The sequence below is a fragment of the Hippoglossus hippoglossus genome, chromosome 4 (genome assembly GCF_009819705.1).
Source record: "Hippoglossus hippoglossus isolate fHipHip1 chromosome 4, fHipHip1.pri, whole genome shotgun sequence".
Classification (NCBI taxonomy): Eukaryota; Metazoa; Chordata; class Actinopteri; order Pleuronectiformes; family Pleuronectidae; genus Hippoglossus; species Hippoglossus hippoglossus.
Genome location: NC_047154.1, coordinates 17,851,667 through 17,874,744, shown reverse-complemented (window position 1 = coordinate 17,874,744; position 23,078 = coordinate 17,851,667). Strand labels below are relative to the sequence as shown.

Genomic DNA, 23,078 nt, shown 5'->3' with positions numbered 1-23,078 from the left:
AGTCATATCTGTAGGAAGTTGTGACTGGAGGAGACTCGGGCACATTAAAGTCAAACACAGACTGCAACTGCAAACAATGACTTCATCCCAGGGAGGAGCGGACTTCTGCTATGAGACACGTCAATGTCAACTAAGTTGTTTTCAAGCAGGTGAAAACTTTAATTTCCAAAAATGTTCATAAAATTGACTAATCATACAACTAATATAATATAATAAACAAAGTTGATAAGCTGATATGACCAAGTGAAAGTCAGTAGCTTCAATGCAACATAGGTATTGTTAAGGAGAGATTGTAGAAGTGAGTATTAAAAAAGAACAGACACAGGTATGACATTTCATCACGAGAGAAACTACTGGGAAATCATGCCCCTTCAGTAAGGTTGGGATCAGATAACCACAAAATAATCATCATTCATATTTGTTGAAATATTCAATTTTTCCAGATAATCTCAAAGAAACAACAGAGGTGGGGGAAGGATTTCTGTGCATGAGAAGGACTGGTGCTGAAGAACAGCTCCACACTGTCCACTGGCCTCAAACACAGGGAGCTGGTCAGATCCTTTAAGTACTTCAATACTAAATAATCATTACATGCAAGTATGGCATAAAATACAGAAATTCACAAGGTGAACCAGAGAGGTGCATAAACTTTAGTCAATAATAAGACACAACAGCTACATATAAGGGAAAAATAAGACTGAAAAACCGCTCCACACTAAAATAAAGTTGTTGTGTGAATGTCTTATCTTAAAGAAAATACCAAACTGTCAAACAACATCATCAAACAAAGAAATTGTTCCAGAAATGCAACATGCCATCTACTATAACTGTTTGTTTTGGGCTGTTTTTATTCCTTTCAGGTTCTTAAGCAAAACCCACTCTGGCCCTGACTGGAGAACTGTAGTTGGGTCAAAGCCTTTTCACAAGCGTCTGGGCTGGGGCCCAAAGCCGAAACGCCCCTCCCCCTCCATTGAAACTTTTTATGTGCAGGGGCTTTTAAACAAAGCTCTCGGAATATGCTTTTTTATACAAGATTTTGCACTTTAATTACCTTTCCTGGATGATTGCTCCATGATTTTTGGTTTCCAAACAGTAACAGCCGTGTTAGTCTCTGTATTTCTATACGCGGGATGAGTTAATTGCATCAGTCTCTCTCCCACGCTCCTTAAACCTTTTAAAGGGGGCTTTATGTTGCAGGAATCAGAGATGTTCACATGAACGGCTAAAGTTGGCCACAATTAAGCCACTGCATATTGTGTCAGCGTGATGGAAAAGTGCTGCACATATTTAATCCCTCTCCTCCTGTAATGGTTTTTGCAGAGCATTTGCTTGATACTGTAGTTACAGCAAAAACATTAATGCAATATTGTAGATTACCCGTGTTGCCAATAGACTGAAAGAACTACAGCCTCTACAATAATACGGCCTTCAGAAATTCTAGCTGCATGAGAAATATACACGTATTTGTCAGAATCTACTGTTGCTTCGAAGGATTCCGACACCTTCCTGGGCCAAGCGACCCTTTCACTGATGATACCCAGCCACCAAACTCCAACCACTACACACAAATTCCCTAATCCTACAAACCTAGGTCCTCTATTTTCATCATGACGTCATCATCTGTCCAGCTTTCCACCTTAACCACCAAGGAACAAAGACTTTTCCATTACTGCCCTGGGAGAGTGAACAATTATTTGGGCATCAGGCAGTACACAGAGCTGTGAAATGTAAAGCTCCGTAAGGTAAAGCTCTGTTTTCTGGGAACTTTTCCCCCGTCAGTTCCCTAGTAAAATGTCCATGTGAGAAAACAGCAGTGGGTGTGGTGATGGTATTTATAACACGCACCGGACGCAAACTGGAAAAAAACCACAAGATTACAAATATCTTAGGATGAAGAAGAGGTGCTTTACACGTAGAGGACCCCAACAAAAATGTAATCTTAGAAAGACAATGAGATTTTAGTGCTTTTAGCGATGAGGGTTAACGTTGTTGTTGTTGTGCTGCAAACAAAAACATGTGATTTCTGCAGTCGAATTAATATCCTGCCTCCTGCATGCTATACCTGGGTGCCACACCATCTCCTGCTGCATTCAATGTAGTGTATACGTCTATATAAGCCGGGGGGCGGCTGTGGCTCATAGGTTAGAGCGGTCGTCCTCTAACCAGAAGGTCGGCGGTTTGATCCCAGTCTTGCTAAATCCGCATGCGTTATTGTCCTGGGGTAAGATACTGAACCCAAATTAGCCCTTCTCATAGAGAAAGTGCTGTTCATAGATGCACTGTATGAATGTGTGTGTAAATGGGTGAATGTAGAACTGTAGTGTAAAGCGCTTGGAGTGGTCATCAAGACTAGAAAAGCACTTTATAAACTCAGACAATTTAACATTTACCATAAATGTTAGATGCTACAATACTTTGGTTTTAATGTTGGGGAATGACTAATCAAAATGTGAATCTTTTGGACTTCTCTCTTCTTCTTCTCGGAGCTTTTATCCATCTAGAGTAGGATAAGAAGCCTCCAAGCTGAAGACGACCAGGATTTCCATCCTGATGAGTGGATGACGCTGATGCCCTTGTGAAATCCCCTTGTGTGACAAGTGATGTTATTAGTTGTGTTATGATGACTGTTGAGTCTGACGGATGTAGTTATAGCATTGCACTCATCAAGGGTTCACTGTGTAATTATAGCAGTGTATTACTGTGATCGTCATCCGGAAACGACGGGTGATTCCCAAACGCTGTCCCACCATTAGCTGCATAAAATCCGCCTGCTAGCTCTTAGCCAAACATAAATCCACACAATTTTTCAGTATGTCTGTACAGTACCTTAGTGTCCATGGTTGGAATTTATTACAGGTCCCATTGGCTTTTTGACCCTTACAGGACCTCTAGTTTCATCAGCAGGCAAAGTTTGACTGACCAATGATCCAACATGAAAAGAGACAGAGTTATGTCGTCTGAAACAGGCTGCAAGTTGTTGAAAGGGAAGCCTCAGTGGTCTGGTAAAGCCTAAGAAGGCAGCAGAAAGACAGTAGCCAAAGGACCAATGCACAGGCCTGCAGTGCACCAGCTTCTGTACTTCCCTCTTTACAAAGTGAGACATCCTGAGGATGCCCTGTTACCATTTACCTGCCCAGTATTTTGCTACTTCAGGGAGCTGGTTTTATTGTGGGATCCCATGTTAAAACTACTACACTGGTTTCTATTTTTGGGGGGCCCATACTGGGCTGGGCATTGCAATATTGCAACCAAAATAACTCAATAAACTTTTAGTGGGAAAGTTTAATACCTATGCGGCTCTTGTGTGGTCTCCTTTTCATGATAAAGGCCTCATTTTCCACTCAAACTCTGGAAACTCAAGCTCTAACACGAAAGCTACGGGAACTTCAGAGGAGTGACTCCGTCCTGCGCGGAGGCCCGAGGCCAAGTTTCTCAAGCAAGCCTCCTATTGGACAATCCCTCTGGTCGACGTCCTAAACAGGCTGAGAAAAAGCCCTCCCCTCACTCCAAAGGCCTCAATATGATATTGTTATACTGTGATTGTGTAATTCAAGTGAAACAGCTGAAGTTTGAATGTATCACATTTGTGTTTTTGCATGCGTTTATCTGAACTTACGATTGATTAGTACATAACTTTATAGAATTCCCTGCTTGGGGCTTAAAGTGGCTTATAAATGACAAGACATTTCCCATACCCATCATTGAGCAAGAGAAAGTAACACAGAGTAAAACAAAAGAGGCAGCAGAGGAGAACTGTTCAATACAAAGCGTATTCTGTGGGATCTCTTTGATAATAGATCGCATGATTTACGGAGTAACTACTGAGATACAGAGATAAGACCTTGTAACACCGTTTACTTTGATGTATGAACAGTAAACCTGTCGGACGTGTCTTTACCTGCCGAGTATAACAGCAGATTAAGCAGTTCTCTTACCGTCAGATAAATTGAACACCTATCAAGAACCACATCGAGGCGCCGCCCACAATGAGGACAACTTGTTCTTTGCACTATTTCTCTGACAGGTATAATTACATTGTGGTTAATTTTTATAAAACAAAATAAATGTGGGAATACAGTATGTTTGTTGCAAGGTAATTGTTATTTCTTGTGCACGAAGTGGCAAAGACGTGGCCTCAGGATATGCACAGCGTTGATGCTAAGCTTGTCTTTGTAGGGTTGAGTAACTGCACTTGGCAAGAAACCGTGCAGAGAGTTCATCTGTGTAGCATCGTAACAAGGGCTATTCAGACAGACTTTAAATCAACATTAAAGTGACACACTGACAGTGCAGCTTCACCCCACGAGGAATGTCAGTGTAAGAACATGCTACTGCAGCATCTCAGACAGAAGAAGGGCAAATGCTGTGTGCAGAGACGGAAATGAAAAGTGCATCACTATACGACTAGATAGACAATGCCAGCGGATGAATCTCTGATAAGGTGCAGCAGAAAAAGTGATAGGAAATATGGACCATCTGCCAAACAAACAATCCAGGGAATGTCTGAGAAAACTGGCTGAACTGTAAGTCCCTCGTAAGTCAAATGAATGACTGCCGATTGGAGTTTGAAGTGAAAAACCTTACGAGGAGACACCGTGAAAAGCCAGATGCGTTCTATAACCAAAGCCTTGAATCAATATGTGCCAACCTCATAGCCAGATATGGATATTTCATCGGATAAATGATGACTTCAGCTTGACAATCTGTTGACGTGTGGCTGACTTATTGAAACTTAACTGCCCCCTGTGGTCTCTAAACTGAAGCAACAAGACAAGAACAGAACACTAATCAGAAAACGTCAGATCTGTGTAACTTGCAAAGGGGAAAAAAAACAAATGGGATGATTGAAGCAGCAGTGTGAGCGCAAACTAAAATCCAAATTGACTCCTGTGTGCCTCATCTGTGCAGATGATAATAAGACAGGAAACAAGTCCCTGTTTAAGTGCGCTGCACCCATTAGGGTTTCCTGTCTGCGGCCTTGATGTGTCATTGTCCTCAACGTCCGTTTCATACAGACAACTAATGGCGAGGGTTATCCCCTAATGGTCGATGATTCCAGAAGGCCCTGAGTGGACTTACGTTTTGTCAGTCCGCGTTTCATATATTCCATTGGTGCGATTAAAGAGGTTATGAGTCATAATTTGAACAAAATCACCTCCTTTAATCTGGGTATTGTGGTTTATCAAAAATGTGATGTAGGTGGCACAAAATATGCTAATTTAACTGACACATTACTGAAAAAGTGCCAACACTATTTTCTATAATAAAATCCTCCCGATGATTTGGGTCAAAATGATTTTGAATGATATTAAGCTTCACTGCACTGAACCGCAATACAATGCCATATGCGCTCAGTTGGCCCACGCTGTATCCATAGCAGGAGACACTTGAGTCAGAGCAAAATAGTGAAATACTAGAGCAGACTGGTACCTCATACATTCCGCCCATCAGCATGCATTTGTTTTGATCGCCATCACAAAATAAAATAAAATAAAATACAGGCCGCGTTCTATTTTAAAACTGGTTCCTTTTCCATTTGTGAGGCCAACTTTTTCCACAACCTTGATTTGTAAAACAGGTCCTTAAACTTAAACCTGCACACACACACACACACACACACACACACGCTGACACACCAACCTGTGTGCTGTGATGTGCACGGTGATGCAGTTTGTCGCAGGCCAATCAGCTACTTCTTTACCTGTGATCTTTGGATCATCTCTGTGACTCTTCTGAAGGCTCTCCACGCCTATAGCAGCAAGTTTGCAGTTACACGATGAACTGTGACCGCCGCCTGTGGGGGGTGTTGATAGGCTACACAAAAAGACAGGTATATCCACTCTCGTTATCGTCAAATCTTTCCAATACCAGTTGATTGTCAGGCCTTATAAAATCAATGCTTCGTTCATCCACATACTACCTGCATTTGCGGCATATGGAGCAAGAAAGAGTATTAAAAATATTCCCAGCGGAAGACAATTCCTGACATGCCAGTTGAGTTGTTTGCTCCAAATCGCTCTGAGGGGTAAAATCTTGGACCCATGCTTAGGATGCAATAATTACTATACATATATTCATACGCTGCTTGGTATATTGTAGACAGGCTGTATGTGCTTTGAGTCACACACTTACTGCATGGTGCTCAGAACTGCTGCCCCGGGCTTCAGGTTGCCAGGGAAATTAGCATTCCCCTCTGTAAAGCCTTTAAGTGTGAAATATGCACCCAAAAAACACCCTAGGTTTCCTCATCTGAAGAGGGGGTGCGCGCACACACACACATACACACACACCAACACACACACACACACACACTCGATTCTCTCACTAACCAAAGGAATCTACAAGTGAAAAGGGAAAGTTCCAGATGACTTACATGTTGATTTAAACCATTCAAAGACTGTTTTTTTCAGACTGTGTTGCATAAAAAACATACTGAAGAGATGCAGTAAGTTAAGATTTCAACACGACAACCCGCTGGTGCTGTAAAACCCTCAAATAATGCTGCTGCAACATTATTAATCACTGGTGTCTGCTGGTGCAATGACGACAACACGTTTTATCATGTTCCTTTATCGTCACAGGAAAAGGATGGTGCAGGGATTGTCCACATTGTGTAAACTTAAGAATAATGGAGTCTGCTGAAGTTTGTTATACCTGAATTCATCACTTCAAGGAAGACACTCCCAGTTCCTGAATGGTCACAGTTCAGGAATCATCCGATGTGGGAAACAATAACACACCTCCCTGAGTAATCAGAGGAAAAACGTCAACAGGAAGTGAGATCTTGAGGTTTTTGCCTTTACTTAATCAGGCTGGCAGTATTACATGAATTAATAATAAAAAATAAAATAAAAATAGACAATGGAAATAAACAGTCTTAAATATAAACTGCCTTTTTGTGCACATGTCAATAAATATGTAGTCTGTACGCTTAGGAAAAGATGTAGAGTGCAGGTTATAAGTTGGACTGGTGCAGTATGAAACTATGATATAAAATGGGTGAAGGTGTGTATATGTACATTCATTGTGTATCAAAGTGTCAGGTGCAATGTTATAATAAAGTATTTTATTGATACCTGCAGGGAAACTGTTTGTTCTGCCCGGACCACAGCAATGTCAGAGTTCAGGCTCGGCAACAACGATGACCTCAGTGCTATTAGAGGCTCAGTGCACTGCTCACTGTAAACAATTAGACAGGGTGGATCCACTGAAGGAAGCTGTGATGATGACACATAAACTCCACGTTATGGACGAGAGGATGTCACTCACACTATGTACTCAGAGGCTCCTTTTAAGCTCCAACTGGCGATCCTCCTTCTACAACAGCCTCCTGCAGGCGTCAAGTGTTGCATTGCTGGGCCTTTATGAAGCCTGTCAGTCTGCAGCCCGAGATTCAGCAGTAACAGAAAACAGCAATAGTAGAAGTTGAGAAAAGCTAAACTTGTCGAGCGGCAGACCATGCACTATATGTCCAATCGAATCACGTTATCTCAAATATGTTGCAATAGACATCCAATGTAAAAGTGAGCCTGGGAAGAGGAGGCAGGGATGGCTGCTCTGTGTTTATTCACTTCCCTTAGACTTGGATAACTAGCATGTCATGCGAGGACAAAAGTCAGCCATGTTGCGTGTTCCGAGGGGGAATCTGTGATTGGTTGTTGCCGTTATAACGATCATTCTACCACCAAGTATCAGGCACGCCCACCGTCAAGTGTCTAAGAGCTCAGTAAGTCAAAACAAACAAAAAAGATTCCCACAGTTGTCAGTGTTTAACTAATAAGTCGTGGGGCACTCATCTGTCACCCCCGTAAAGTAAGTCCGGTTATTAGCGGCGCTCGTCCGCAATCAGAGGTGGAACCCGCTCTTGCACCTTTTCCACGTGCTTATAGAGAGAGAACTTTTGCACATGAAAACTAGGTTAGTCTCCATGATCAAATTAGGTGCTGCATGATCGAGTCACAATGTTCCACATCACTCAGACCAACAACAAAGAAAAATGCCAAAACCACAGAGTGGAAAGGCAGGGTTTACCCGACCTCTGATATGAGTAGCCATAGATATTCCCAGCACGCACCTCTTCACAAAAGGAAACGGGGGGAAAGAATCCCAGCTTCTTTTACTTGAGGACCGCTGGGCACAGGGTACAAAACAAGGCGGCCAATAAAAATGAATGCCAAAAAGGAAGGGAAAAGGGGGAAAATGCGGAGAATGGGGAGAAACCGCCACTGACACGTTGCGCCAGACGGAGAGAAAGTAGCATTGTTTGGATCGTTTTGTTCACAACAGCAGGGGGAGGCTTCCAGCGAGGATGGAGGCACATCACGTGCTTCGCTTCAACCATTGAAAGAGCAAAGAGACGGCCAAAACTCGGCCTGAACGGGTCTGGAAGTCTTTGAAGTCAAATAAAGCCACCTCATCGATCACTGATTCAAAGGCCTTTTTTTTCCTTCTTTCTCCGTCTCTCGCTTTTCACGCTTGGGAAGCTTTTGTTTATTGTACACATGCACCTGTTATTATGCTCCTTTGCTTCCCTAAGAAAAATAAAAAAATAAATCTGGCGTTTTCAGTGTGAAGGTATGACCAGTCATCACATAACAATTCACACAGACGCAGAACATGAATGAAATATGTTCACTTCAGAGGATAAATCAGATTTTACATTTCCATCTGTGACAGTATCAGTTGCTACTAGTTTAGTTAACATGGTAGTTTACTGGGTTGAGCACAATGGTTTAATTTTTGTTTTGTTAAGTCTGTTGATCAAACTATAAAAAACTTGTTGACATTGAGGCAAACAATTATTTCTAACACCACTCGGGTTTTTACTGTTGTTACTAACTTACCTGATATACAAGCCAAGCTTCTGTTTATATTTTTAGCAACAAAATAGAAAATGAAATGCTCTGACGTCATTTTAAAATAGGTTTGACGTGGAAAAATGAAAGCAGTGAGAGAAGGTCAGCGCGTCAGATTTTTACAGCCAGTGCTTTAATGATGTGTTAAATAATTTGCTAAACAATCCTGTGATAATGGAGCCCAGATGCAGCTCTGCAGGAGCCAGACAACCTGTTGGTAGGGAAGTCAAATATGAGCGGTAACTCCTGTTCTATTCATTTCTGATAATGTTGAGTTCCCATCACATAAACAATGAGGTTAAATATGTCAACAAAGTCACCTGTGATCTGGGTGAAGCAAGTATTCATAGAGCTTTAGTAACATTAGTAATTCTTATACTATCTCATAGTCATGGTAAGATGGCTGCTGCCTTGAGGTTAAATTAATCACGTAAAACCGTTTAATTACACTATTTATGCTTGGGTCCAAGTTGTTATTTCACTAAACACTGGCAGGAGCTCCCCTTTCAAGGCAATGTAGCAGGTGATAATGAAATGTGCTGTGGTAGATTGTGGGAGAAATCTCAGCTCTCATCATAAAGAATGGCCTTGACACTGAAGTGAGTACAGACACTTTTACAGATTTATGAGACAACAAATCGTGGTTCTAATTGCACTGGAGCACAATGAAAATGGTTGCACATTACTGACAGCACCTTCTAAAACTAGTGGAGGGTCTAGTTTAAGTCAAAGTGTTAAAAGAAAAAGACATTTGACAGAAATGTGTGATGTGGAAAGGCAGTGAAGTTTTCACTGACAGAAAACTCTGCTGCTGCAAACAAGTTAAAATTGCTGATCACAGGCTATTAGGATAGATTTTATATCGTCACATATCTATATAATATTGATGTAGTCATAAGTTATTGGGAGTGGCCCTCAAACTCAAAATTCAGTTTCTTCTGGGGAAGATTAAGTCATTTTTGGGTGAGTAGATCTCCCCGGCTCCCCCATATGTGAACGCTATAAATAACACATCAGACTCCAACTCAAACAATGCACTACATGTGTGATTTTACCCAAACTTTCAAAAGTATCGACGTTTGGCCACAAAGTCACCTCTGCCCAATCAGGTTTTCAGGATAAAGCGTCTTGAAGTGAATCCACACACACATAGACACCAGAGTTTCAAATGGATTCTGACAGTGACGGCCCACTACTTAGTTAAAAGAGGAGAAAGATTTGGTTCTGTTGGGTTTGTGCAACATTCAAAAAAACAGTCTGTCAATCATACAACTGGCTTGAGTGATGATGAGGGTAGAGAAAGGAAATGCAATCTTGATGTCATTTGTAAAAGTGGCATAAGTCACGCAGGTCCTATGTGACTCTGCGCTCCTGATGGGATTCCCAGGAGCTACTCCGGTGGTTTAGAAGGACTGGTGTAAAATTGCTGGATACTTGCTGGCACTTGAACACAAGATGAAAGTAACTGAAGATGTCATCTTATGAAAATCAATCAGTGACCCACTTAAAGACAGACATGCAGTGTTGGAAAATAAAACTGGGCATTTTCCATCATGGAGAAAATGATGCAAACACTTTGTGCCTCTCACGCACTGACGAGATGGAAGCGGTGCAGCGCGGCTGCAACACGTGTCGATATCTCGGGAAAGTGGAGGTTGTGTTGAATCTTATGCGGTAAAATAGCAGACTTACACGTATGTTTACTATAAAGTGTGTAACTATTTGAAAACATTTCTTGTATCATGCTATAAGTGGAAAAAGCACCAAAAAATCATATGCAAATTACTGAAAATCTATATTCTAAAATACTTGAATACTTGAAAAACTAGTTCTTAATCTCTTCCAGCACCATTCAAAGTTTTTAACGCTGGTGTATTGTCCATTATGCTGTATTGGTTACCTATGATGCTAACTTTACTTGTAGCTGCTTGATATTTCACGAGCGCCCAAGAAGAAAAAGTGGGGACCTGAGAAAGAGAGAATGAATTTAACAAATGTAAACCAATTAAAATCCGGGCAGATAGGATCAGATTGGCTTAGAAGTCCCAGATTATCGCTGTAGGTCTGGACACTGAGCGGCTCTTAGGAACTGAAGGAAAATCCATTCATTCTGCCATTGAGAGGAAAGACGAAGGCTAGCGCGCCATGATCTCATACTTTCCACACTTCCTCTTTTAAGAATTCTTTCACAGGGCTGCCGCCAAAGATTTGAACATTTTTAGCGAGGCAAGAGTGGCACCTGGAACACACAATAAGCCAATCGGATGCAGTGTCTTAAATTCATTTGCAGTGGCTTTGCCGTCAGGAACCGCTCTTTAGCCCTTTGTCGATGACCTTGACTACGCTGTTCACAGTTAATTGCTTAAGTCATGTTTTGGTAAACCTGAACCCCTAATCGCTCCTGCTCTCTCTGTTTCCACCCCTCCCTTCTGCTTCTATTTCCCCTGCCTGTGGCTTCTCGCTCGCTTTCCCTCTGTTCCCCTCTCTTCCCCTCTTCGGCGTTACTGCAGTTTTTGTGAGTGCACCCCCACCCTCCCCCATTTCCGCCGGTGCAAGTTGTGGGTAGGAGAGCTCAGCCAAGGGTCACTGGTGTACTCTTGCTAGCTCCGTCCCTGTGCACCTCTTTTACTCGCTCTTCATCTCTCGCCGCAATCATCCTCAAAGATCTGAGCGATTTCACTCTCAATCAACAGCAGCCGAGCTACCAACAACACGTCCTGTCCTCCTGGTTACAGGTGACAAAACCCCTTATCATTTTCAGACTACAATCTTAAGAACACCCAGGCTCCTCGTGTTCATAGGAAGCCACATCAAACATCTCTTGTCAAAGATCAATTCAGTAATAGTTGTAGAACTAAAAGAACAAAGTCAGGATTCAATTTTCAAAGGAAGCCACTTAGAGCTCTGAAGAGCTGTTGTGTTACTGCATCTTTCGAGAGGCCCTGTGCTGCTCGGTCTGTCCGCCTGCCTGTCCATGCGACAATTTCTTTTTAGATTTGATCATCTACCGCATGCTGTCCCTGCATTGTTTAAAGAGAGCAGTCACTAAGATATGCTTTTAAGAGTTCTCAATTATAGTTCTATAGAGTTTTATAGTTGGAAAGAAAACGTTACTTTCTGATTAAGTGGAAAAAATACTTTTAAATCTTCCTTTCGATGCGTGTGGCTCCACAAACAGGATTTCCAAAAGGATGCCTCTGTGAGACCCGGGGTAAACAATGTGTGGTACTGCAGACCATGTTCTGGTTTAGTCTAATCTGTTGCCAGATGGCTGGGGATCATCATATGGGTCAAATGAAAGCTGGAAAGTTTAGACAACCACTGAGAGATGTTTAAAGGTCAATTTCATATACTTTTCCGAGACTGACAACATACCTGAGGCTATCAGTGGTCCTTATGCTGTAAATATCAGCCATCTGGCACATTTAACAAAATGCTTGCAGAGGAGAAGAGAATAAAGTTTCCTTTCATTTGTGAAATTAAAAAGTTTCATTTCCATAACTAATGTTGATTGCTTAAAAGTCAGAGAACAATTCTGGCATTAGCATTTGGGTTCGCTTGTTTCTTAATAATTATTTTTGAAAAAAGACCAAAACATCTGCCTACTTATCTCATCATCTAACTTATAATTAGGCCTTCATCACAACATGAGACATTCCAAATGCACTCTGACCTTTTATTTTCTTACAAGGAGGAGGCTCATTACATAACAGATAATTCCGAAAAGAGGAACCACATTTAGATTATAACACACCCTGGAAAACATAGAGACAAATATATAAAACTAACTCTAAAGTGTACTGTGTATTATCTTTCCCTGTACTTTCATTGTTGGATCTTAGTGTTATATTTGATACCTTCGACCATCCTAGAGATTAATTGGCAGTTAATAACAAAATTGTGACACGCTGGTTTAGGTCTGATTTGTCCGATTGCAGATGTTATGTACATCCATGTATGCAAAGGTTAGACACAGAGTTCCTCAAAGTTCTCTACTTGGACCAGTTCTTTTCACCTTATGTATGCTTCCTTTGGAAGTATTATTAAACACTGCATGACATTTCATGTTTATGCAGATGGTAAACCAGATGGATTACGAATTATGGATTTTTCTTCATTCCCATATAGAACAAACTCAAAGGACTGTTTTTCACCTTAGTTTCTTGTGCAAAAATCAGGCACATCCTGTCTCAGAAAGATCTGTACAACACTTTTGTAGATTTGTAGTACACTGCACGAGCACTAGAACATTTGCGGTTCCTTGAGAACCCAAAATTAGATTGGGAGGAAGAGTTTTCAGCCAGCAGAGTCCTCTCCTGCTTGCTTTGAACCATCTCTATGCTGTTATGGGCCTCGACTGCAGTGGGCCTCCACGTGATGCACCAAGCTCCTCTCTCCTTCTTTCCATCTCTATCTGTACACATTCATATCAATTGAATGCATACTTCTAACTCTGCATCTTCTCTTTCTCATCTCTCCTCCTGTCGCTTTGTGCTTTCTGCCTCCGCAGCTGCAGAGTCTGGATCTGTGATGGTAAGTCACCTACTGCCCTGATCCTGCTCAACACCCACTCCTCCAATTATCATGTGAAACTTGCATTTGGCAACCCCCCAACACAAACCCTAACCACCCCCAGAACTTAAAAGTGCTTGATGAGGGGGTATGTCTGGTCTCCCTATTAATATTGTAAAGAACACGCTCTAGTCTAGACCTACTACTCATGAAATTATCCCTGATTCTGTTATGATTAGGTTGCATATATATATATAAATTGACATGACAACGTTGTACAATGGTGACAATGGCGCTCTCTGTCACCAGTGAGTGGAGCTCTACAGCTCAACCCTTCATTCAGTGACAATAGTGATGCAGCGAGGTCAGGTCATTTTAAAGATTTGTTGACGAAGAGACATACATGCATGTTCTGAACTCCTCTAAATCCACAGCCAGCCTGTCCACACTGCATCTGCATCCCGATTGTCTATCATATTGTTGTTATTGAAATTCCCATACTTCAGCTTCATTGTTTTCGGATTTTAAAGCATCCAAGCTGAAGATACAAGCTCGGTCCTCAAACTTAAGGATACCCTTACCTCCAGTGTACTTTATCTACAGAGGGTGCAGGCGGTCCCTGATGAGGTGGTTTCATAATGGTGTTTTAAAGAAATAATGTGTGTGTGCTTGTGTGTTTGTGTGTTTGTGTGTTTGTGTGGAGAGTTTGTGTTGTGGGGTAATCAGTGCACCACTTGTGCCGTAATGGCTTGCATCTGTTTGAAGCAGACTTCAAAACATGTACCCCTCAAAAGTCATCTACTAATGTGAGCAACTGAAGCTTTACCTACAGCCACTTCTGGCATCTGGTCGCTGTTGTATTTTCTCAAGCCCCGACTTACAAGTTTCAACTATTATTAATATTTCACAATATTATTCACTACAATCTAGTTGCATACTTATGCATTAGCCAATATCTACAAAAGAGAAAGAGTGTGTGTGGCCTCTAGACCACTGCTATCTTCATCGCCTATTTTCTGTCTGAGGGGATACACTTGCTTCAGCTGGGGTTTCATACTAACTGGCAGGAAATCAAACAGTGTCGATAACGTCTGTGGTTGTTGCTTTAACACTGCAGAGGAGATTAAGGCATTTCACTGTTGTTTTTCGAAAGATTACGGTACGTGCGTTATCCCGCATCTCTTTTGGCAGAGCTTGCAATTCTGAAAACAGATTTGATGAGGAGCACTTAAGGTTGATTAGGAAGAAAAAAAGAATCTTGTATGGATCACTCAAAAACAGCTCAGACACACACACACACACACAAACTGCAACTCAATGAAAGCACCCCCACACACTCACGTAGCACTTGAGTATTTACAGATTTAAACAATACTAAAAATGCCCTGTGAAAAGAGACGTCTCTTTTTTTTATTTTCTTATTTCTGCAGCCAGTGTCCTTTAATGACACAGGCAAAACAAAGTCTCCACGTTGATTTGTGCTAACGTGTTGACAGGCACCTGTTTGTATTACCAGTATCTTCAATTAAAAACAAGTAAATCATCATACTTAATGTCCGTGGCGTTTATGAGCAACCCATTACATCAAGATATTTATGTCTGTCTCCATTAGCTTTGAGCATCACCATCATCAGATAGAAGCAAATGGATGTTCCAATCAGTAATTCACACCTTTGCACCTTCCAAAAATGCAGCCGCACCATCCAAAAGTCATTAAACCAAACCAGGAACTTGGCGGCGGCAGCACAACTGTTAAACATTACACTTGCTGGTGGAAAACTGTTTATGCCCTTAACAGTGTGAAATATAGTACAGCGTGACATCTGAGGACACACTCCAGGTTTCAGTCAACACACCGTAAAACTTTGTGTAGCTACAAATTTGTGTGAAATTTCAGCAGGAAAGTTTCATGTGCTACTTTGTGAAGGTGTGTGTGTGTGTGGGTGGGAAGGCAAAGTCACTTCTAAACGGGAGCTCTCTCCCTGTGGGTCATTTGCATTTCGTCATACTTATTAATAGACGTTTACGTGATCTGCAGCCAGCCTGCCCTCAAACAGGAACAATAGTTTGTCTCGGCAGATGCCAACGCATGCAAAACCAATCATCGAGGAATAATTTGAGTTATTGTTCCTTCCTTCACACCTCCTCACACGGGAACGTGATTGGGCTGTGGTAATATTTTCTGGTAGCTCTGTTAAAGACGTGCTGTAGTCTGCAAGTATATACAATAATATATATGCAGCTCTTAAATTTGCATCACTGATTCCTGTATAAAGTATAAAAATCCACATGTTCTTGGATAGCGACATAAATTAAAGAAATGAGGGAAACCTCATTGTATCCCAGCTTATCCTTGCAGACCAAAGCGTCACATATTTACATCCATCCATCCTTTGTCCTCCAGTAATTAGTCAGGTGGGTGGCAGCAACCCACATGGATGTGGGGGGTTAATGCCTGACCAACAATGCACACTGACCCTTATCATACACAAAACACACACAAGCTCTGCACCCTCCACACCAGCAGCCCTCTTTGACGTCACTGTGACGGCATCCCACTGTCCCATTTGTCAGTGCAAGGCATTGTGGGAGTGATGTATGCTCTCTGGGGGCCACACCTTTTCTGAAGCGTCAGACAATCCGTCTTACAAAGTGGTATTAAAGGCGGGTGGTTCGTCTGACACTTTTTAATACTACATTTTACGTATATGAAGTTGGATTTTGAATTCGTCTCAAGAGACAGTTTCTCGATTGTATTCTCAACGAACAACTTCACAGACTATTCATCGGAAGGTGAATGCTGACCTTCGATTGCCCTCAATGTGGCGATTAACGGCAGCTCTGTGATGGCTGAAGGAAAACAAAACTAGACCTGTCACCGAAGACTATATCTCCTTTTATACAGAGATCATGATATATTGCTATAAGAAGACCGATCGTCAAACAAGCCAATATATGCCGACTGTGCACATTCAAGCGTTCTGCCATCAGACGTGTTACGTGTCACACAACAGCATCAGCGGCTCTTGTTTCGTCATTCCAGCTCTCCCTAATGCACAGTAATAATTTCAGCCCTCTGACTACCTCCACTGTTGGCACAAAGGCAAGACCCCTCAAATGCTCTCGGCACCTTTTTATACGGAACTGCAAGGTGCAATAGAAGCGCATCACTTGAGCAGACAGAGAAGGAGAGGCAATTATTTATGCTAATTTTGCTCATGCCAAAGTATGAGTTAGCAATCTCTCCTTCTCCTGACTCACCAGGCTCCTGCATGATGCCCTTGCACCCATTTACCTCAGCCGTCTCTGGGGAGGATCTTTGGATGGCAATGCCTTGGATTTATACCTGGGACTTGACTATTATTCATCCCTGCTCATTCCACATAGGCGGCCTCTTAAAGGTTAATTGCACTGGCTAATTGCTCTCCCTCCCTTTTGCTAACGAGGGCGCACTCCTCGATGATGTCATTGAGTGGCTAAACCAAAATACCTCTCACAACTACTTTGGTGATAGCTCCTCACTTCGGAAGGGCACGGCAATGTCTAATCTGTTTTGCTGTGGAGAAGCAGGCTCTGGCAACGTGAGCAAAGAGCCGGCAAACCAAAACCCATTGTTTCTCTTCTAGTGTAGTTTCATGGATCATCGTATAAAAAGGTCTCAGTGACATTCACAAACAGATGGTACCATAACTCACAAGGACAAAGAAGTAATCAGGTGCACATCATCATCTGGAACTCTGACAGCACACACTGCACTGAGGTATTTGTAAGTATCATGATGCGTGTTTAATCAAAGCAAATCCGGTTCCTAAACAAAAGCACTGCATCAATCAGCGAGAGACACACAGACAGACCTGCTTCTATCCTTTTATGCTACTGTAAAAAGGCTCACCTAGCTAGAGGCAGGAAGAGTTATTTATTTACTGGCTTGAATTCAACAACCATGTTCAACAATCATCATTTATCTCAAGAGAGGAGGAAAAATGTACAGATTAATTACTGCAGTTCTAGCCAAATACATATATAATAAAATGTCTCTCACCTGAGCTGGGCACACATCCAGCAGACCAATAAACACTTGAGGATATTAAAACACAAGATGCATGGCTCGTGACGCACACCTATGCTTTTTTCTGAAATGTATTGACGTACTCTGCACAAGGACGACCAACCTGTGTCCAGTGTAAGTCGTTTCTTACAGTCCATCATCGTCCACGCTCAATAATTTGTGTCTAGTCAAAGCTTTTCCCCACTCAACTACTGTTGCAGTTGTGAATGGGAGCAATGTATTGAATGATTGGAGTAAACTTCTGAAAAGATGATTCTGATTCAAGGTTCGGAGATCCACACTGAAGATCCCTTCCCTCACTTTGACATTCAAGCTAAGTTATGGTAAAAAAAACAACCTTTTCTGTGTCTTCGTTGGGCACTCTGCTAGTACCTCAGTGCCCCAAGTCGTGTGCAGGTATGACTGTGAAGCAATCAAAAGCAGAAAGTGCTGAGGAAGTTATTGCGTGCTCAGCAAAAACCTTTCCCCGGGACAAAATGTGAAAAAAAATGCCATATGATATTAGACTCGCACAGCTCCACAAGACCTATTATACAGGTGCTTCATGGGAAATGAGTATGCAGTATCCATTTATGATGGTCATAAAAAGGAGTGAACCCTGATGGGCTTCACCTCTCGAGGATGATGTCATTCGTCATTACCATATTTATGGCTCAGACGGCTGCGTCTTCCCCATGTCAGGCAGCAGGGTGACCCAATGCCAGGGAGTTCGTGTTTGCTCCCTATACTGTCAATGAGTCCATCCACAGCCACATGCATCCAAGCAAGTCACTGAGCACCGGCCATAGTTCGGAGATTTGAATGTCAGCTAAATGAAGTCAAGTTAGAAGCACTAAGACGTAGAAGGTCAGTTCACAAAGTTCGGCAGGTCAACCAAACAATACATTTAGAGTAAAATTAAGTTTCCTACAGGCAGGTTCAGACGAACTCTGCACCACAGTGTACCTGTTCCTGTACCTGACATCACTTAAAACTTCAGCAATTGAATGAATAAGATTAGATGAATGGAATAAGAGCTACAAGGCCACAATTTAGACATTGTTTCATATTTGTCTTACCCTGGTACAGTTTGTTTTTGACTTTAGCCACTGATATGCTTGACGGATTGGTCATTGCATGCACCAACATGTTAACATGAGGCCTTGCCCTGTCATACCTACACTCATCTCCAAAATGATAGGTGTCGCCTCTGAGGAAAGTACAACCACACCACCAGGAAAAGTCAACAGTTTTGGAACTGGTTTGCCTTCTCCACCACTTCGGTTTTGTGTGTTTCCTTGCCTTGACAGAGGTTTTTCCATTGTTTCCAGCAGAATGCCTCGTCTCTTCACTCTCCCTACAAGAGCAATCTGCAAATCTCCATGCTTCATCATTGAGGGGTCCTAGAGATTTCTGTGGAGATGGACCTGTTCGCAGACTGTTGCCTTCAGCTCATCAACGTGGTGAAAGACGCGCCGCAGACAGACGATGGGAACTGCACGATCAGCTAAAACGACGGCATGCACCAATGGTAATTACGTAATTTCTGGTGTGCGCCACGGTGCACAAGGACAGGAATGGTTGGCATACATCAACCTTCACAGCACACAATCTACAAAGGTGTTGTAACTTGGTGAGCTGAGGGTATACTGTAAATAACCATTTGTAAATACGCTGAGGTGTTCAATGGTTTGAGATTTGACAGAGTAAAGTATTGTTGATGTATGAATGTTTAAGCAGCTGAATGCGTCGCACGGACAGTTACAGTTGCACAGACAGTTACTGTTCACTGTCTTCAGGGAAGTTGTGTTGTCAGGAATGAAATTTGAGTTTGACGTCTTGAACCGGTGGGAATGCGCAGCAGTGGCTGACTAACGCCCGAGCCGATGACCAGCATCGGTTAAGTTGTGCGTCACAATAATAGGTTCATCAAATCAAGGTGTCTGCTTCTTGTAACAGTATGTACTTTCACATCACTTCAGAAGTAAATTCAATCTCATGGTTATAACAATGCGTTTGTGTAGTAAACCAAGTTCAAAAATTGATTATTTACAACTGAAAACCTGCGGCTGACCTGTTTTCTGTCTCGGGTAATTTTACCTAATCATATTAAGAGTGTGGCTGCTTTTACAAAGCTCCTTCTCAGAAACGGTGAGTGTTTTATTCGAGAACAACACACATTTCAGCAGATCACGATGATGATGACCAAGCACACTGAAAAAAACTGAGCTGTATTTAACAAATGTTCAGCTCAAAAGTAAAATTAAATGAGACAATTGCCCTTTGCCCAAGTCATTGTGTAACAGCAGTTTGTGTGATAGATGTTCAACACACTACATTACCTGCCCTGCCTGAACCACACGTCTATTGAGTGACTCCAAACTATACAGAACTCAGCTGCCAGATTTTTAACAAGAACCAAGAGACATAATCACACCACTCCTGTTTTAGCTTCTTTACACTGGCTCCCAGTGTGTTTTAGAACAGATTTTAAGATTTTACTGATTACATTCAGGGCTGCTCAAGGCCCATCTCAGCAATGTGTACATTTGACCTTTTCAGTACCTTAACTACCAGGTTGTACCTTCAAATCCAGAGTACCAGAGCATTTGTGGTCAGGACCCAGAGGGACTAGAACAATGGAAACACTGGAATAATCGGCTCATGGTCCCTTCACAGACACATTTATTGGAAAGCCTCTGCTGAATTTACTTGAATTTTGATTTTGTGATTTTACTTTTGTCTTACTTGTTTAATTCCTATTTTCTTTGAGTTGTTTTTTGAACTAATATAATTTTCTTGATCGTTTTGTGAAGCACTTAAAAGTTGTCTATAAATAAAGATTGTTATTATTACCTGTGACAATGACATTACGTTTTCATTGGTGTTTGTTTGTAATGTAGCAGGATTACACAAAACATACTGAACCGATTCCATGAAATCTTGCAGCATGACCCAAGGAAGAACCCATTCAATTTTGGAGTGATTATATTATTATTATATATTTTAATAATTTTATTATTATTATTATTATTAGTAGTAGTAGTAGTAGTAGTAGTAAAGTAGCATGCATTAACTATATCAACATGGCATGGTATTTTCATGGTCTGACTGAAAATCAGAAAGAACAACAAAATCTTTTCTCCGTTATTGTGGGAATTCGGCCACATTACACATCCCTGGTTCCCATAGACAAACCAGTGATGAACCTCACAGCTGCAAATGACACACACAACCAAGAAATCTATTAAACGTGACAGTGGCGATATTATTGCACAAGCAGTCTCCCTGTTTTACCAGCCGGCCCTCTCAGTAAAACCAACACGATCAAACAGCAGAAAGGGGTCATATGGACATGTTCCAAAACATTGTTACACACGGGCCTGCCGCTGTTTCAAAGCTCTCCGAGATTAGATTAGTCAGGTAACTTCATAGACACATGATTAGGTTTAGGGGCCATGAGGTTAAGAAAAGGTAACGTTGCAAGTGAGAACCCAATGTGACCAAAAGTTAAGACCTGTGAGTTTTTTCCCAGGGACTACACTGAGGGAACAGGATGGGAATGGCAGAGATGGCCTATTATTGCTGCAAATCCCCCAAAACACAGGGTAGGAAATGATTTATGTGCATAAATCCGCCTAGTGGGGAAAAGATGGCGGATCGCATTACTGTTTCTGTGTTTGTGCATCTGGGGTTCACGGGTGGTGTGTAACAGATCCCAGTGTACACACCTAAGGTTTTGCATGGGTTGGCAGAGACATCTCTCACATCATCAGATCATTTGTCGGATGATTTGTGAAAGCGTCCTCAGTCTGGAGAAAAATATAAAAGTTTTGATGTAACACCTCATGTCTGCTCTGATATTATAAAACGCAGTCGACAGGTGTTTGAGTAAGAAACAGAAAGCGGCTCAGCGTTGTTATGCAACGTCATATCACATTTGGATGAGGGGTTGCCTAAGGCTAAGAAGGTTAAGTGGACAACTAAACTTTTCCTGAGATGTGAGTCCTACATAATCACACTGAAATAACAAATATGAACATTTATGTAATGGCTAATTATGCATGCTCCTTTTCACTGGTGCCTCATTTCCATTTACTGCTCTTTGCAGCGAGGGAGACCCCTCGAGTGTGGGACTGTAACATCCTTGCGATTATGCCCACTTACATGAATGAGCAACGAAAAGCAACTTGCACCTTCACATGATGCGGCTCAATGTCAATCTCCAGAATATGATCTCTTACACAAATCTCTCTTTGAATGTGCTGCAGCACTTCGGCATACTTAAGTGGAGGATGCGGAAGCAGTGACTCTCAGATCTTGCACCAGCAGCCACATGATGGTAAGTGTTTCCCATTTTGCTCACAGCTCCCTGTCTCCCTTCAAACTGCAGATGCCTTTTTTCTGAAGTAGCGTCGTATCTGAGCCACCTACACGGTCTCTTTTCTCCGGTGCATATAAGGTTAAGGTAAATGTCTTCCATGGAGAGGACAAAGCCCTTCCTACAAAAAAGGCAAGGTTTGATTTATAATAGCTACGACCTGGAATGCAGGGTTTGACTGCAGACACTACAGGTATGAAATGTGTCCCAAACCGACCTGGTGAGAGAGGATGCACAAGTGTTCTGCATGCACAAGTAGCAGAGAGATGTTCTGCTCGGTGTCCTTTAAGAGGTCACCTGTGTCACCCTGGCAATAGGTGTAATTGTGTTAGTATGAGATACCCCCGGGTCACATGCAAAGAGGAAATCAGTCAGGGAGAACGAAAGAACGCGGGGTTGTTGGGGAACAACAGGACATGGTCTCCCTCACGTTTGAAAGGGATGATGATGATTAATCTGACGCTAATGGCTGTAATTTAGTGATGAAAAGAACCGGCCGAGGTCATTGTTCAGCCTCTGTGATGAACGTGAGTCTCTCCGCGGGTCCCAGCGGCTGTGTGACACCATCGTTCCATCCTTTTCTGTCCTCTTTACTCTCACCGAGGTGTTCCCCACTGCTTTGTGTGTTTACGTGTCACTTTGGTTTGGTGAGACACAGTATGGAAAAAGTAGTGTCAATGGATTGCAATCAGTAAAAGTCCACGGGGGGATAAATAATTTTCCTGCAGGCAAATTTAATGACAAAACACAGGAAAGCCCTCAAAGAGAAGACACTGGAAGATACTAATAGCTCATTTGGACTTATTTGGGATGGAAACATTTTTTTAATTCTCATGTACATTAAAATATACTAATATAGTATTTATTACAGACGATAATCTGTGAATTTTCTACATGTATTTTTTGTCATTATATTGCTGTATTTAAAACACACTTTTCTTTGAGCAGAGATAACTCACCAGTCTCTTTCTGATCTGTATGGGCTGTGACACTGTAACGTTAACCCCAAGTAAATAATCAATGTTTTCAGTCTGTGAAACACATCATCAGTAAATCAGTCATTATGTAAACTTAGGACTTGGGACGACTGCAGACGTCATCTACAGCATAATCTTTAAAACAAATGCCGTGGTTTAATTTACTATCTGAGATTATTCAACCTTGTATTGATAATTACCCGCAGTTTCCTCCCTTGAGCTCATCACAGCACAAATATAAGAAACAGTATACAACAACCCGACCAGGAAAACTGTTGCTCGCTGTTGCTAACCAGCATCCACAC

General features: G+C 41.9%; 1 long non-coding RNA gene across 1 annotated transcript; it reads right to left on the bottom strand.

Moving 5' to 3' along the window:
- Nucleotides 1-2,203: 2,203 nt before the first annotated feature.
- LOC117760199 lies at nucleotides 2,204-18,325 on the bottom strand. Its single transcript, XR_004613635.1, has 3 exons — nucleotides 18,316-18,325; nucleotides 3,192-3,195; nucleotides 2,204-2,369 (listed from the first exon to the last, which is right to left on the bottom strand). It is a non-coding gene; the product is annotated as an uncharacterized LOC117760199 (long non-coding RNA).
- Between the last annotated feature and the right edge of the window lie 4,753 nt (nucleotides 18,326-23,078).